Source organism: Empidonax traillii, unplaced genomic scaffold (genome assembly GCF_003031625.1).
Source record: "Empidonax traillii isolate 1590-97213 ecotype Southwest subspecies unplaced genomic scaffold, ASM303162v1 scaffold135:size1941959, whole genome shotgun sequence".
In the NCBI taxonomy this organism is placed as follows: Eukaryota; Metazoa; Chordata; class Aves; order Passeriformes; family Tyrannidae; genus Empidonax; species Empidonax traillii.
Window position 1 is genome coordinate 1037473 of NW_020955328.1, and position 16074 is coordinate 1053546.

The following is a 16074-nucleotide window of genomic DNA, read 5'->3' on the forward strand; positions in this document are numbered from 1 at the left end:
GGAGTAATGTGGAAGTCCCTAGAATATCCACTTAATTTCTTAGATGAAAATCCTTATGCAAGATCCTGTGCAAATACATGTAGAATCCTGACATCATTAAAAAAAAACCCCCAAACCAACCAAAAACCCGAGCAAGTTTATGCACAGAAGGAGATCTGAACCCTGCCAAAACAGTCCTTGCTGTGATGTACAACTCAAACCCCACAGTCCAGGCTGTGGCTGGAGCTCAGTGTCGCTGACTGGCACGGAGTTTGCTGCATCTCCAGGGTTTTGGGACACTTGTTCAGGAGTCTGACGGGTGAAGAGCTTGCAGAGCCGTCTGCTCTGAGAGCAGTCTGTGATCCCACCTTCCATGGGGACTCCTGTGGGGCTCCATGGACTCCAGGTCCGTGGATTCCAGCTCAGCAGCTCAGTTCCTGTCCTCTGGAGTGCAGCCATGGATGTTTGAGATGCGAGATTGCGTGAGGACACAGCGGGGTATCCTGGAGCAGAGCAGCCCCCAGTCCTTGTAGTTAGTTTATGTTTCTTTTATCTGCCCTGAAAAGCCTGAGCCAGGCAGGATTTTGTCAAGGGCTGAGGAGGCGAGTTTATAAATGGTTCTGTGCTGGATTGATGGTTGTTTTGCAAACCAGTCATTTTATTTTCAATAATAATCTTCGATTCCGGCAGGATGTTTACAGCCTGCTGAGCCTTTTATTAAAGGATTACATGAGCTTTTGGATGTTTCTTCTGTAGTTACTTCTAATTGCAGAACTCCACTAACCTGTATTTTTGAAGTTAATAATAGTTTCAATATAAGTGCTTTACATATTGTCTGGATGTTGTCTTAATATAGTCTTTTTAATTTCACCATCTGGTAGTTTCATGCTTGCAGTTTTACGGTCCCTGAGAACGCAGCCAGCCAGGCTGTGTCTCAGGAGTGACTGGGGATTCGGGATGCTTCGGTTCTGCTTTCGTGCTCTGCCTTTCTTGAGACAGCTTATCAGAGGTTTGCCTCTCCAAAGGCAATACTTTGGGAAAATCAAAAATTTTTTTTTTTTTTCAGGTGTCTTAATTTGTGGGCTAAAAAATTAAGGAGCTGAAAATTGCCTGAGTTGGGATCAAGGCAGGAGCCCATTCCCGTGGCAGCACAGCTGGGATGTCCTGCTGAGGCTGTGTGGTCTGGGCAGTAGAGCTCAGCTCCTGCAAGGCTTGGTCTCTGTTGTTCCAGGACATCCCTGTTTCACACTTCCCTGTTCCAGCCCCTGAAGAGTTTGGTGAAGCCAGTGGTGTTTGGAGCAGAGGTGCTGGGCTGTCACTGTCACCTGACCATGGTGTGGGTGTTCAGGTTCTCCCCACGGTGTGTGCTGTTTCTCAGCTGGGACAGTTTGGTTTTGGGGTGTTTTGGGTGATTCTCCCCGAGGCTCAGGTTGTCAGGAGATGCAGAGCTGGTTAATGACCCTTGGAAATGGGAACTCGTGCTCCAACTCAATTAGAAGACTCACTAATACGCTGTGGATGGTGGGATGCTGCATTCAGTGACCCAGGACTGGCCCTGTGGGACCTTCCAGGAGCCCTGTCCTCCATCCCGCTCCGTGACTCCCTTGCTCAGACCTGCAGCCCTTTGGGCAGGGCCTGTGCCCTGCTCAGAGCTCCAGTCAGGCCATTCCCGTGCCAGCAGTGATCCCCATCGATAGGTGAGCTCTGCCTTTGCCCAGAACTTCCTTGAAATCAGACACAATGAACGTGCGCGGAGCCGCCTGTGTTTGATGAGAGCATCTCAGGTGACTCGCTCTTTGAAATGCTGAGCTTATTTATCAGCGTGGAAAAAATTGCTTACCGACCGCTGTGATTGCTGAAATCCTGTTTGTACTTGCTGTGGAGAGGAGCTCTGCAGCCAGGGGAGGCTGTTTTGGTAACTGGGGGTAGCTCTCCAAACACACGATGCGAGCAGAGCAGCCCTCGGCTCTGGGGCCGGGCGGGCTCGCTCACGGAACTGCAGTTGGCAGGGAAGGGAGAAAGGGTTGAATTTGAAACTGCAGCTTTCTGAAAAGTCAGTGCCAGAGCCTTTGTCTCCAGGAAAAAGAAAAGCTTTAGTAAACACTCTTCCTGACTTGCGTGAAAGTGCCGGACGTTGCAGCACCCGAGTGCGTGGTAACAATAATCCTGAGACCTGGGCAGTCAGAGTTCTCATAGTGATTATTTTTCTTCCTGTAAAGCCCAGGATCTGTAGGAATCCCAGCATTCCTTTTGGGAATCTGTAATCTGTGGAGGAAAACAGGGAAAAATGACCTGAGTGAAGCCAAAAGGCTCCTGAGAGTGAGCACAGAGCAGTGTATGAACAGCTTTGGGATTGCTTAGAGCTGCTGAGGCTGAACCTGGGCACCTGCAGTTGTTGGGGGGCTCCCCAGACAGGCTTGGTGGGGTCTGTGTGCCACGAGGGGGGTCAGGGTGCTGCAGAAGGGAAGACTTGTCCTTCCAGTGGTTTCAGGGAGCAGGATCCACAGAGCACACAAGGAGGCTAAGCCATTATGTTTACAAACAGAAGAAAAAAAAAGCTATTGTGTTAATCCCTGGTCCTGACAGTCTAATGCAGTTGTTTGTGGGATCCTTCTTACAAGCAAAATAAATTCACTGGCCATGTTGACCTGTCTAGACTCTGTAGCATCACCCTTGTGCTGGGTGGGAAAAACTGCTGAGACCAAACTTTAAAAGAACCTAAATGAGAAGTGCTGGAGGTGAGGAAATCCGAGGGGAAACTCAGGCAGGGCTCACATTCCTGCCCTGAGAGGCCACAGTGCTGCCCTGAGCCATCAGCAGGGCTGGGGCTGTCTGGTTTGTGGCTTTCTGGAAGTGGAAGCAGTGTGGAGCTCTGAGTTTGGGACATGTTGGAGCATTTAAGGCTTCAGGTGTCATTTAAAGAAAGAAAACTCAACAGCCTCCTCCAGCCTCACGTGGGGCACTGTGAGCAGCAGGAGAAAGCCCTGAGCCCTAACGAGCTGCCCTTCTCAGGACCTGCACGTTCCGTGCCTTGCAAGCTGCAGGCACTGGTGGGGAGGATTTGGAGGGTTCATTTTCCCAGGTGCTGCTCCCTTCCCAGAGCTCCTGTGAAAGCAGCACAGTCCTTCGTTTGCTGCTTGCAATTATACTTCACATGGCGAACTGTGTAATTAGTTTGGAAGACTTATGCCTAGTCATTGGTTTATCCTAATCGGCTTTGGCTTTTCCCAACAACAAAGTGAGCTTATTTTCCTAAGCTGAAACAACTCTGCTCCCTTTGTTCCTCTCTTTTATTGTCTCATTCCTTTCATTCTGTTTTACTGCCAAAGTTTTGTTTCATTAGGCCTACAAGTCATTTCCAATCCAGTGGGCTGCTACAATGAGGCCTTTATAACTCAACTGCCCTGGTTCCCATGTCCCTCCTGGTCCAGAGCCAGGACTTGCTGTTTGACATGGGATTTTAACCCTTTGGCTGCCCTGGCTGCTGGTCCCCCCTTGGTGTGGCTGAGCCAGGCTGGAGATGGGGCTGGCAGGGCCCCCTGATGAGCTCACGGATCCCGATGATTGCGTGAGGCCGTTAATTGACACGTTAATGTGGTCGGGCTCCAGGTAGCGCTTTTGGGCCCAATTATTGAAACAGAATTCTGATTAAAATCTTCTGACTGTAATGAGTCACGGTGGGAACAGTCCTTGGAATGAAAAGGCCACTGTGTCCTTGCAGCATGGTGAGAACAGTTATGGTAAAGGTACGTTTCGGTTGTCCCGAGCTCTTGGATCAGCCCATGTACGATTGTTCTTGTGTGGGAGAGAACACATTCAAACTTATCCTTTTTTGAACCAGAATGGTGATTTTTTGAAGGAGATGTGTGAAATAGTTTTGTAGACAAACAATGCTTTTACAAATTGTTATTTCAGACTGCTGGAAGAGCAGTTGGTGGCCCCAGATGTTTTACTGCTTCTAAAACTCTCAACTTGGGATCGTTAGGCTCTTCATTTTTCCTTTCACAGGAATCCTAAAGTGACTTTTGGGGAGGGGGGCTGTGGCACTTGTTTTTTATTTTGAATTTCCAGATGAAATTGAACCAGCACAATATGCATTAATTTTGTTTTCTGTCCTGGCTTGCCACGAGGTCCCTCAGACCGATCGTAGGCATGTTCCAGCTCCGCTTGGAATACGTTGTTTCCTCAAGAATGGCTTTTAAGATTTGGAAATTTTGAGACAAGACAGGATTTCTGAATTACCTCTCTGGATCTGAAACATTTTGTACAGTCACTCGTTATTTCCTGTGAGATGCAGAACAGAGCAGTGGAACAATAAAAACTGGATTCTGAGGATGGTTTTTTTCGGTGAAACTGTTGAGCTTTTGAAAATGTGTAGTTTTCTCATCTCCTCCTCCTGTGGTCTGACTTAGTGTCTAGAGGCAGTTAAGCAAGTGAGTGAGAGGAGGTGTCTTCTCACCCCTGTCCTGGCTCCAGGCACACCTCCCCAGATCCACGGTGCTGGGAGCAGCAAAACGTGAGAAGGAGAATTTCCTGCTTTGGTTGTGCCGTGCCCTGCGTGGTAACAGTGACCTCAGTGCAAACAATGACCAGTTGAGCCTTTGAAAAAAACAATCTCAGTGATAAAGTCCCTGTGCTTTCTCTGTGCAGGTGTGTTGAGAGGGGAGGAGGAGGGATCCAAACTGAGGATTTCAGCCCGATCAGGTGGTTTATGGAACCGCTTCCTACGCGCTGTCCTCGCTGGCAGCCGTGGAAATAGAAATCAGGAAACCAGGAGAGAGAAAGCTGCTTGTCTGCCTGGGTGTGAACGAGTTAATGTGCTGCTGGGGTATTAAGCACTCCAGTGGTTTACTTTTCCCGGAGACCTCGAGTATGGCCTCTGAAGATGTTATTACAATAGAGTTGTTAGCATGAGAAAAGGTGGTTTTCTCTCCATGGGTTCATTTTGGGGGGATTTGGAAGTCTGTGTGGAGCTGGGGCTAAGGCCAGAGTCAGGAGGTGCAAGGAATTCTGCTTGTATGAGAGTGAAAGCTTAGTTAATTTAGCCTTGGCAGAGAGTTTGAATTGTATTGTCACCCCGGCTGGACATTGATATGTAGATTTAACGGTCAATAGGAGACATGGATGGGCTGTCCTTAAAGTACTTGCTTTGCAGAAAAATCATTTTTTGGTTTGACAGGTTGTTAGTTTTTCACATTTTTCAGCACTGTGTTTCCCAGTTCAGCACTTGGGAACTGGTGATGTTTTATGGAATGAAGGCACAAATTTGGACTCTGATTTACATTCTCGTCTGTAATAGCCGGAGTTCCCAAAACATTTGCAGTGTGTGGTAAGGCAGAGAACCTGATGGCATTTTTTAGCTGCTGCTGCCCTCACTGTTCCCTTCCAGAGCGATTCCAGCTCTAGGCCTGGTGTGGAAAGGCTGGGAGCTCCTCCTGTCCTTTCTCCTGTTACCTGGGTGCGCCTTGGCAGAGGTCACTTCCCTGGAATCTCCTCATCTCCTTGAAACAGGATGAGCTATGGACAAACACCTTGTTGTTTGCAGCTCCTGATAAGTTTGGGACAACAAACCCCAGAGTTTTTTGGGGCTGTTCTGTTACAGGAGCAGGGACCAGAAGTCCTCCTTCTTCACATCTGCGTTTGTGCTTTTCTGCATTTCCTCATTTCCATGTTATATCCCTGATATGCCAAAGGATAATGAATGTTCCTTTAAATTCTAGCTTTGGCACAAGACAAGGGATCTGGGATATAGGGGTCCCTCATGACCTAAAGCACTTTTTATTCTTTCTTCTCCTTCCCACTCATGCTTTTTTCCTTTCTTTTCCTTCTTTTTTTTTTTTTTTAAACAAACTGAGAAACTCGCTCGTTGCTTAAAAAGCAGCCACTGTTTTCATCGTGCCAGTGAGAAGCTTGTACACAGGAAGTCAGTTTTTAGGTGGACTGTAATAAGCCACATGCTTTGTGGAAGTGGTTTTGTTATAAATTACATGGTGGTTTCTACCTGGGTTTTATGAAAAGAGGAAATGTTAAGAGAGGGTTTGTGGGCACGAAGGCAGTATCAGAGCTCAGCAGAAAAGTCTGAAGTACAGTTTTATTTCCTTTTCTCCCCTGGTTGATGAAATGGTGAGGAAGGTTCAGGCTCAGCACCATGTGAGGTGGGGTGATGGTGGTGGGGAGTGGGCCCTGAGTGCCCCTGTCCTGCTCCTGCTCCTGTCTGACCGTGGGCAGGGCTTTTACCCCCCTGCACATCCCCTTGCCTTCCTTACCTCGTAAGCTCTGAAGGGCACAGGGAATGTAGATGTTCACTTATGGCCCGTGCCCTGCCTTGTGTCTCGTGTTCTCCAGTAATAGCAGGGGAGCAGTGCTGATCTGAGCTGGCAGGCTGTGATGCACCACTGCCTGCTCGTGATCGTGCCAAGAGCCTGAGTGAAATCACTCATTAATCAGGGGCCATGTTTGGGGAGAGAACTTACATGAAAGTATTCATGTTTCCCTCCTCCAGCATGCGTGGGAATGCTTTTTGTGTGTCTTTGTGTCAGTTTTATAACTGAGCCACACCGTGGAAATGATCTATATCCTTTCTGGGACCCCAAGAAAGTCAAGTGTGTTTTTCACCCCTGCTTTTATTTTATACAAATGCAATAGGCTATATAAATAAAACCCCTAAAAATTGAGTTAATTGTGTTTGGTGTAACATCTTTACATTATCCCTGGAGCATTCTTGGCTTCAGCCCCAGGGTGGGTGAGTGGGTTTGTAGCTGTAGAACTTCCCTGGAAGGAGATGGTTTGGTTTTAGAGTGCTGTGGTGGCAATTCTGAGCCCTGTCTGGGCCCATGGGCCTGGCTGCAAGGGGAGCTGTGCCCCAGCAAGCTGCATCAGAGGCAGGAGCTGGTGGTGTTAAACCACAGCAACAGGAACCAGGTAGAATGCTCTGATGGATATTTTCAATATCTGCTGTGAAATTGCATCAGATTCCACTTTGGCACTTGTCTGGAAGTGCAGCCTCCTGGGCACTCCAGGAGTTATTTCTAAGTGTGGGTGCTGCTCCTGCCATCCATGGAGTGATACCCTGTGCTCAGAGCGCTGCTGGTGTTCGAGGAGCTGCAGCTGAGGGGGGGCAGAGCTCGGCCTTGGGAAAACCCGTGTTTTAACATTGATTCTCTGATGAAAAATCAGCAGCAGTCATTTGAAACTTGGTGTGGTGTAATTGAAACCTGCACTCTCTCCTGGCTGAGGGGAGCTGGTTAAAACATAATTGATTGGAGAACCAGCGTTGGATCATTGGCATCATCCTAAACAATGGGCACGCTGGCATTGAGTGATGGGATGTGAAACGTGAGGCTGTTTGAAATGCAGCTCCGAGTCTGGGCCGTGAAGAAAAGGGCTTTTAAAAGTACCCAAGAGGAAGTTCATAGAAATTGTTCCAAGTGTGGGAAAGAGCACACGGTACTGGAAGCAGGTGTAATAATGCTTTTTCCACCTGGAAATAAATGACCATATTGGTCAGTCCTGGAGGTGAAATACCTGAGGTTTGTTCACACATGGAATATCGAGGTGAGACCAGTTTAATTAAACTTATGTTTATTCTGCAGAGGTAGAATGTGGAATTCATTTGACGTCCATCATACACGTCTGTCTCTGTCAGGAACACTTAATATTTTATTTTCTTGGGAAAAAAATGCACCTGAGCAGATTTGGGTAGAAGTGGAGTGGTAGCCAAGTGTGACTCAGCATCAGACCTATCAATAATCATCAGTCCTGGTGGTACCTGCCAGCCTGGAGAGGTGTGTGTGGTACAGTACATGTATTTATAAATATAACTCCAGGAACGGGGACAAGGGCAAAGTAGCTCAAATGAAGAGCCAATTAAGATAATCTAAGCAGAACGAGGATTAACTGCCTCCTAATCTGAAGGGTACCCAAAATGCATGTGGCCAGCTCAGATCCAACAAGTGTTGCCTGTGTCAGGGACACGCATGAGGGATGTGGGATGGACAGGAGTGAGCGCGGTGTGTTCATCCCACTGTCCCAGGCGCGGTGTTGTTGGAACAGTGATCCTGGTTCCGATGGGTCCTGCCGGCTGTGTGTGCCACAGGATGAACCTCTGTGCTGCAGTGTCATTGCCGTGGAAGTGGGAAGGAGTTAAGGGTATTGGATAAATGTAAAGAAACGATGGCTCCTGTAAAAGAAGTTCGTATTTTGCCGTTTCTCTTTTTCCAGGAAGCTGGGAGCTCTCACAAGTGGGTCGGGGAAGAAGCTGCTGTGTGTTTTCTGTTAAGAAATGAGTTGCAGTGCCCACCGTGGCCTTTGCTGCCGCTGCCAGCACTGAGGCCGATCTGAATCGACCCAGTGAGGCCCATGCACGTGCTGGTGGGAGGGAAGGGGGGGTCACATTGGCACCCCTGTTTCAGGGCTGTGATTTTAAAGCCCGGCAAACACAAGCAGCATTCCACTTGGAGCGTCCATTTGTTTTAAGGCTGGCCTGGCAGGGTGTAGTGGGGTGTGATGTCTGAAGCTGTGGGGCCGTGGGCAGCCCGAGTGTGTGTAGGGGAGGGGGTTTGGGAGGGTGGGCAGCCCCTGCCATGGCAATGCCCCGTTTCGGGGGCATTGCTGTGCGAGCAGTGACTCTCCAGGAGAAGGTGCCTGTGTTGACTCTATTACTCTGATGAGTGGTTTAGCGAGTTCAGATCGGTGCCATGTTAATTGTCAGGACTGGGAGGGTGGGAGCAGATTTCACCGGGGGCAATGGAAGAGATCCAATGAATTTCCACTCCGTTTCACCGCTTGGCAAACCAGCACTTACTGTCACTTTGCATAAATAGGTTTATTTCAGAGGGTCAGCCGTCACCACTCCCCCCTTCCCCTGCCGGCCCACCCTCCCCTGAAGGAGAGGAGGCCGACGAGCATTTAATTTCCCCAGCAGCAGGTGCTTGTCATCCATCTGAAGAAAGCTGCCAACATCTGGTGCAATTGCCTCGGCAAACGCAGTAACAAGGCGCCTGCAGTTCAAACGCAGAGAGAGCATTGCCTCTTTAATGATAACAAGCTGTTGGCTTCCCCTCTGAGATGAATTCATCTCACAGATGTTTGTCTAGTTTTGGCAATCTTATCACTATAGCTTTGGTGATTATGCTCAACTGGAGACTATTACTATAAAAGAAGTTTGAACTTGTTCCATTTTTGCATTATTTATTTATTTAGCCATTTATTTCTCTGCTTTCTGGATATAATTTGTATCAACAACTGTACTGTTGGTCCCATTACCCAACTGCCCTGACGATTTTTATTGCATCTGCTGAACAGTAGCTCGCTACTTGACTCCCACCGCTGGCAAATGTCTTTCAGCCACGCTGACGTTTTTAACATTCCCCATCAACAGCTTTGTGGTTTGAACCCTCTATTTAACACCACATTTTCTGGGATTACTTGGCGCTCGCTCTGTCTGTTCTCTCTAATAACTGCAATATCCTCACTGTTCCTGCAAAGCACCGGGGCCAAGAATGTTCTGGATGTTCCGTTTGGACGGCAGCGCTCTGGTGACCTTGGCAGGGGTTTGTAATGACAACGTACAACCATCTTCATTGCTGGATCTTAAACGTCTGCAGCCTCTGCGTGAGCATACAAACCATGGAGACCTGCAGGCTGCGGCCCTCGGTGCTTGTTTGCTCTTGTTTGCTTTTCTAACATGCCTGTTTTTCTTAAGGAGACATTTTCCTCCGAACGCGTGGAATTTAATTCTGGTAAATAGGATTTATTTTTGGAAACGTGCTTGTGAATAGGTGACTCATGCCTGAATGAAGATGTGTCACTGTTGGTGGGGACACCACGTATATAATTTCTTAGGCTATAAATAGATGTCAGTCCAAGTACTGGTGACATGGTGATGCTTCGCACTGACTCGTTAGCTGCAGCCTGGCTGCTGAGGAGAGTGTTTGGAGTGTCAGTCTCTCCTGCTGGAGCAACAATTTCTGCTGATGCCTATGGAATAGACATCAATAGACTTGTGAAATCCTGGGAGTACTTTAATGGGCACAACAGAAATCCAAATTGAGGCACGTTTCCAAGCCACCCTCATGGGGGTACTCGTGTTTCTTCTCTCACTGCAGAGGTGGGAAAGCTGAGTTTTGGGGTCCTTTGGGGTGGTTGTCAAAGGCCAAGGCCATCACCTGCAAGGTCCTGAAACTCAAATAGGTTTGCTCATTCACTTCTGTTGCTGAGTAGATTTTAAGCCAGAACTCAGGATTAGAGCTCACTCCCAGTTTCAGATCCTGGAAGTAGCAGTCCCTTTTCCCGTTGCTGATGCTGAACTGGTTCCATGTTGTTGATGTTTGCTCAACACCGTTTACCCACCGACACAGCACATACGGTTTAATGACTGTCTTTTTTTTCTGCTTCTGCTGTAGTTACAGTATTATTAAAAATCCATTAAATTTTGATGTACATCATAAAGTATGTGCTCCTGTGAATGCGAGCACGGGTAATTATTTCTGATGAATAAACCAAAAGGACAAGTATGTAAGAAGTTCATCCTGCAGCTTTCAATTTTCATTATATACATCTCCTGCAGGGGCAATCGTTGTGATGTTGCAGCTGGTTATTTCCGTGGCCTGGCTCTCCCTGGAGATGGATGATGACAGTGCAAACTCGAAGTAGCACAAGAGCCGGTGTTTTTGCAGGCATATCTGTAGATAAATGGTTAAGCAGGGGAGGTAACTCTGAGCAAGGCAGAGGGTGTGAAAAGACTGCGACACAGCAGTGACTTTCTCTGTGTTGGTTCATTGTGTATGGGCTTTGTGGAATCTCGCAAAGTAACCCCATTATTACTCATTAAAGTAACCCAGAAACGTAGCAACAAGCAAGGTGTCATTGCTGGAACGCCATCAGGAAGCCAGGCGTGCTCTTCCTGGTTGTCCAGGGCCTGAAGCAGGCAAGGGAGTCATGAAAAATCCCGGTGTCCATAAAGTTCCCTGCGGTGTATAATGGCCCACAGGGGCCTCACCTGGTTTTCTGTAGATGATACATAAATAGTGGCGGCAGCATCTCATTAACTTCCCCATAACACCAAATACACTTCTCTTGAACACCCCCTTCAGGCTTCTTGGGTTTTGCCAAGCATTTCCTAATGAGCAGGAACTCTGGTATTTATTGTGCTTGCCTTCTGTCCCCACCAGGCTGAAGAAGTGGTTGGCCTCTCTCCTGCCCCTTAAATTCCCTGTTCCTGATTGCCCTGGGCGAACACAGCTCTGGCAGCAGCCAGTCCTCTGCTGAGAGGGCTTCCCTCGGTTTTCCCTGCTCTGGTTTTAAGAGTCCCCCCTCCAGTATTTCTTGTGTTTAAGAGCATTGTCTGCACCCAGAGTTTAGTCTTGGTACAGCACATAAACTCCTGCAGGGACCTCGGTCTCAGCAGCAACACACAGCCCTTAGCTATCCCAAATAAGAAAGGCAAATTATCCCACCAAGTCCTAGGGATCTAACCAAATCCTTTGTAGCTGCTGTGGTTTCTTTGCACTTGGGTATGAGTGCTGAAATTTCTGAGGACTTGATGGATTCTGCGTGGTGATTTGGTTGCTTTTAGCCCTGGAGAGGCTCCTTCAGGGGTTTGCTCTGCCTGCCTGTGCGAGGTTTAGCTGAGTTCAGCAGATGATGCTGTGAGCTGGTGTGGCCGGCAGATGAGCCCAGGGATAAAGGAAGGATGGAGTTGTGCCTGTGCAGGGACCACGGTTTAGGAGCTGAGCTCTGCGGACGTGGCACTGATTTGCTGTGTTATTTTGGTCTTATTCAGGTCTCCATCCAAAATCTGGGACTGACAGCGTGGCTTTCCCCTCGCTGCCGTGACTGCGGGCGGTTCCGAGGGGGAGCGAGCGTGTCTGTGTGCGGCACCTTGCCGTGACCTTGATCAAAGTCACGGTGCTGCTGCGGTACCAAATGATGACAAATAAATTCACCTTCGCTCCGTTTAGTCTGGCTGGCTTTGTTCCTCCATCCCCGAGCCTCCCTGCGAAGGGGTTTGTTTACTTTCCCTGAAATGGAAGAGGCCCTGGTGCATAGTCCTCTTTCAAAAATAAACCTCTGAAAAGGAAAACAAAAGAGAAGGAACAAAAATCAGACATTGTCCAATTATACAGAGCAGATCCTGGTTTTGAGTTCCAGGCTGCTCGAGCCAGAGGTTTGTTTAAGCGTAACACAAATTCTGCCATTTTTGGGTGGTTTGGATCTCTCCTCCTCTCCCTCCTGTACTTTCAGAAAACAGTCGAAAAAGGGAACCGCAGTGAAATTCTGGAATTAAGATCTATTGATTTATATTTTTAAAATGTTTTTGTTGTTGCCTCCCCACCATCTTCTTCAGTCAGGTTTATGCTCCGGAGTTCCCAAAGCCAGCCAGGTGCACTGGAAAAGCTGTGTTTCATTTGACCTTCTGACTCTATTTTGATGTTAGGAAAGTAAAAGGACCTGGTAAAGACCAGGTTGCATCAGTTCTGAGCCCAGCAACAGATTCTGGAACTGGGATAAAGAAAAGGAGTGAGAAAGAGAGAACCCCCTGCCAGCTGCCGAAGGGTTGGTAGAGCTGTAGTGGCTCCCCCATGTGCTGTGCCTGTGCCCTGCCAGCTCCCCATCCTGCACTTGGGCTGTGCTGCTGAGTCCATCGAACTTGGGTTGTATTTATTTACTCTCTGGCCACTTGAAATGTCTTATTCCTGTTCAGAGCTTGGAGAGCCTGGCTGTCAGAATGGCAGTGAGCTCTCAGTGGTGGGCGATGTGGAAGTGAGCTGTGCTGGCTGGCGATGGAATCTGGATTAATTTACTTGATGGACTCCTCAGGCTGTGCTGACTCCAGAGGAGCCCATCGTGTCAAAAGAGAGGAGCTGCAGAGATTAAATACCCAGGGATGGCAAAAGCGAGTGAATTGACAGGAGCATCTCCCGCCTTCCTGCTCTGCCTCCCTGAGGGTGACCTTGGCCGTGGGAGCTGCAGGTCCCCAGTGCCAGCCAGGGTGGGTGTGCAGGGACGAGTGTCCCTCACTAGAGCTGCCTGTCCTGGGGCTGGGGCTGCATCTGTGGGAGCAGCTTTTTGGTGCGAGGGCAGGGCTTGAGTATTTCCTTTAAATGAAAACCTCTGTGATGCCAGAACTGCACTTGGTTCATCAGTAATTCGGATCCGGGTTCCTGGTGGGAAGTAAGCTTTGTGCTTGGTTGACTTGTAGGTCATGTTTTCCATTTCTTTTCTGTTTAAGTGGAGAGGTTTATATACTATTCCTTGACCTGAAAATTTGCTCTGTAAAAGGTACAGAAGGTGCAGGCTGAGATAATGCATCTCTTGGGACTGCAGGCTCACTTCTGATCTCTGTTTACATGATGAAAACGAAACTGGAGTGGAGTTGTGCCAGCAGGGCCAGGATGGCTCGTGCAGCGGGCTGGGTAGCCCTGCCATGGGGGTCATGCTGGGTGAAAATGCCAGTGCAAGTGTGGTTGTGCCATGGCCCGTGGGCATCAGGGAAGGGCTCTAAAAATAAAAGAATTAGAGGTAGCTGATGACTTCAGCCAGATTATTTGTGGATGTGAACTGGCAGAACAGAGGAGCTGTGCTGGTTTGCACACATGGGGGTGAGTGAACGTGGTCCAGGCATCAGCTGGGCTGGGGCTGTGCTGGTCTGCACGAGCTGTGAGCTGATTGCCCAAAGAAGTGACCAAGGCCAGGTCAGAGGGGCTTGGAGCAGCCGGGTCTAGGGGAAGGTGCCCCTGCTCGTGGCAGGAGATGGAATGAGATGAGCTCTAAAGTTCCTTCCAATCTTAACCATTGTGTGATTCTGTCCCCAGTGAGTGAAGGCTCTGCCTGTGCTCTTCTGCATCCTGTTCTTCTCGACTCTTGTGGCCTCCACGAGCAGGGGTTGAAGTGTGGGTGTTGGCACGTGGAGCCTCTGGGCGCAGGTGCCGGTTTGCTTTACAGCCCGGGCAGGAATCCCTTCACTTGCTCAGAGTGCTGCTGAAATATTGATGCAGAACAAATCATCTGGTTTAAACTGAACATCAGACTGAGGAGGGAGCAGTGGTGTGTGATGTTCACCGTGGGGTGTGCAGGGAAATGTGCCTCTGCTGGGACCGGATCCTCCTGGCAGAGTGCCCTGTGCCAGGTGGGCAGGAGGGTCTGGAGTAGCCCGGTCCTCTCAAGTGGTGAAAGTTGGGGTTTTAACCCTTCCCCGGGCTCCTGGGAGCTAAGGTGAAATGAGAAAAGGAGCATTGCTATTTTGCATCATCTGTGAGCGATTGGGAGGGTATTTGGAAAAAGTGAACCGCTCTTGGGACTTCTTCAGACAGACTGTTTTTAAAGCAGTTATTTTTCCCAGATGGTAAATCTGGGAGACTTCCTCGGCAGCCTGGTAGTAATAATAATACTTACATGGCATTTTACATTTTCCAAGTGCTGTCCAAGTAGCTGATCTGTCTTTTTCAGCAATGTGTAGTTAAACTTGAAGGATATTGGCCTGAATTTGTAGCTGTTTATCAGCCACGTTTGTGGGCGAATTTACTTTTCTGCTGGTTTGCACTGCGTGAATAAACTCATTTCTCCTGTGTATCTTGACATTAATTCCAGTCTTTCATCTTGGTAGTGGAGATGATCTTTAGGCAGAGCGGAGAAGAGGGATGGCTCTCTGCCTATTGCACTACCAAAAAGATGAGCACAGCACAGCTTTAGAGAAATGTTCCCTGTGGAATGACCTCCTTAGTGCCCTGGCTGTGGCTGTTGTGCTGTGCCCTGGCTGTGGCTGTTGTGCTGTGCCCTGGCTGTGGCTGTTGTGCTGTGCCCTGGCTGTTGTGCTGTGCCCTGGCTGCCCATCCCTGCTGGCTCTCGAGTGGCCATTGCCTCTCTTATGGGATCTCTCCAGGGGTTTCCTTCAGAGGTGTTTCCAAGGAGCGTTAGGTGCGGGCAGAGGGAACAGGTTTGCACACCTGCCTGCAATAAAGGGCTTTGTTTTTATTCTCCTTCATCTTTTATGACTGTCCCAAGGACAGCCTGCGCCATGCAGAGTTGTTGATAAGCCCGGTGCGTGTTGCTGGAGGATGGAGGGCTCCACACCCAGCCCTGCTTCCCCTTCTTGGTGTCACCTGTGCCCCTGACCTCTGGCAGGTGGAACCTGGAGCGCTGGAACCCAGCAGAGCCAAGGGCTGGACAGGCAGTGTGGAGGAACAGGGGCTGGGTGGTGGCTTGTGGGAGAGCGGAGGAAGGAAAATATCCGCAGTGAGAAGGGCCAGGGAGAGAGCCAAGTTCCTCGAAAGAGGACCTTGCAAGGAACGTGCAGATGACATGAAAAAGTAATTAAAAGGAAAGCCCTAATGGGACGTTAGGGGGAGATGCAGCTGGAACTTGAATAAGCAAATGTAAAGAGGGAATTAAGTTTGTTAGCTTTCCTCTGAGGAACTGCTGGGGAAAACACAGCAACAGCTTCTGCTGATGTAAATCAGCATCGAGCCCGTTGCCGAAGAGCTCCAGCCTGTGAGTGTGGCTCATCTGATATTTGCTAGTCCTAAAGCTGGAAAACACATGGGGAAAGAGGCTGTGGTGTTCTGCAGAGGTGACGTGAAGGACATTTGATTCCAAAGCGAAGGATATCGACTACAAAAAACAAAGGGGAACTGTTGGTAATGTAGTTTGCCTGGGGCAAATTGGTAGTTTGCAATAAGTAATATTAATTTAAGTGTATAATGCTTAAAATTATCTGGATAATTTAATCTAAGTGATTTTAAAGAAATGATTTATAAGCTCTGATCTTGCATAAAAATAAAATAAACCAAATGAAACAAAACCTTTCAATTAATATTAGCACTTTCACTCTGGAGAGTAATACACAGCAGAGAGGTTTATTTTTAGCTGTGAAGAATTTGCATGTGTGTTTCCAGATGTATTCTTAGACTTGGTGCTGCTTAAAATTCAGCTACGTAGATCCCAATTTTCTTTTCCGTGCCATTCTGTCTCTGCCACTGTGGATGTAATTTTTTTTTTCTTTTCTACTTCTCTTTTCTCTTTTTTCCCAGCAGAGGTGGTGGGGGGGGGGTGATGATTAAGGCAGCCGGTAAGTCTCTTAGCTTCCTCTGAACTTTA

The 16074-nt window shown here is 48.4% G+C and overlaps 1 protein-coding gene across 12 annotated transcripts in view; it reads left to right on the plus strand.

The window, feature by feature from the left end:
• Window positions 1-16074, plus strand: part of MSI2 (musashi RNA binding protein 2) — a 219493-nt gene that overhangs the window by 75968 nt on the left and 127451 nt on the right. The gene's annotated exons all lie outside the window — the stretch shown is intronic.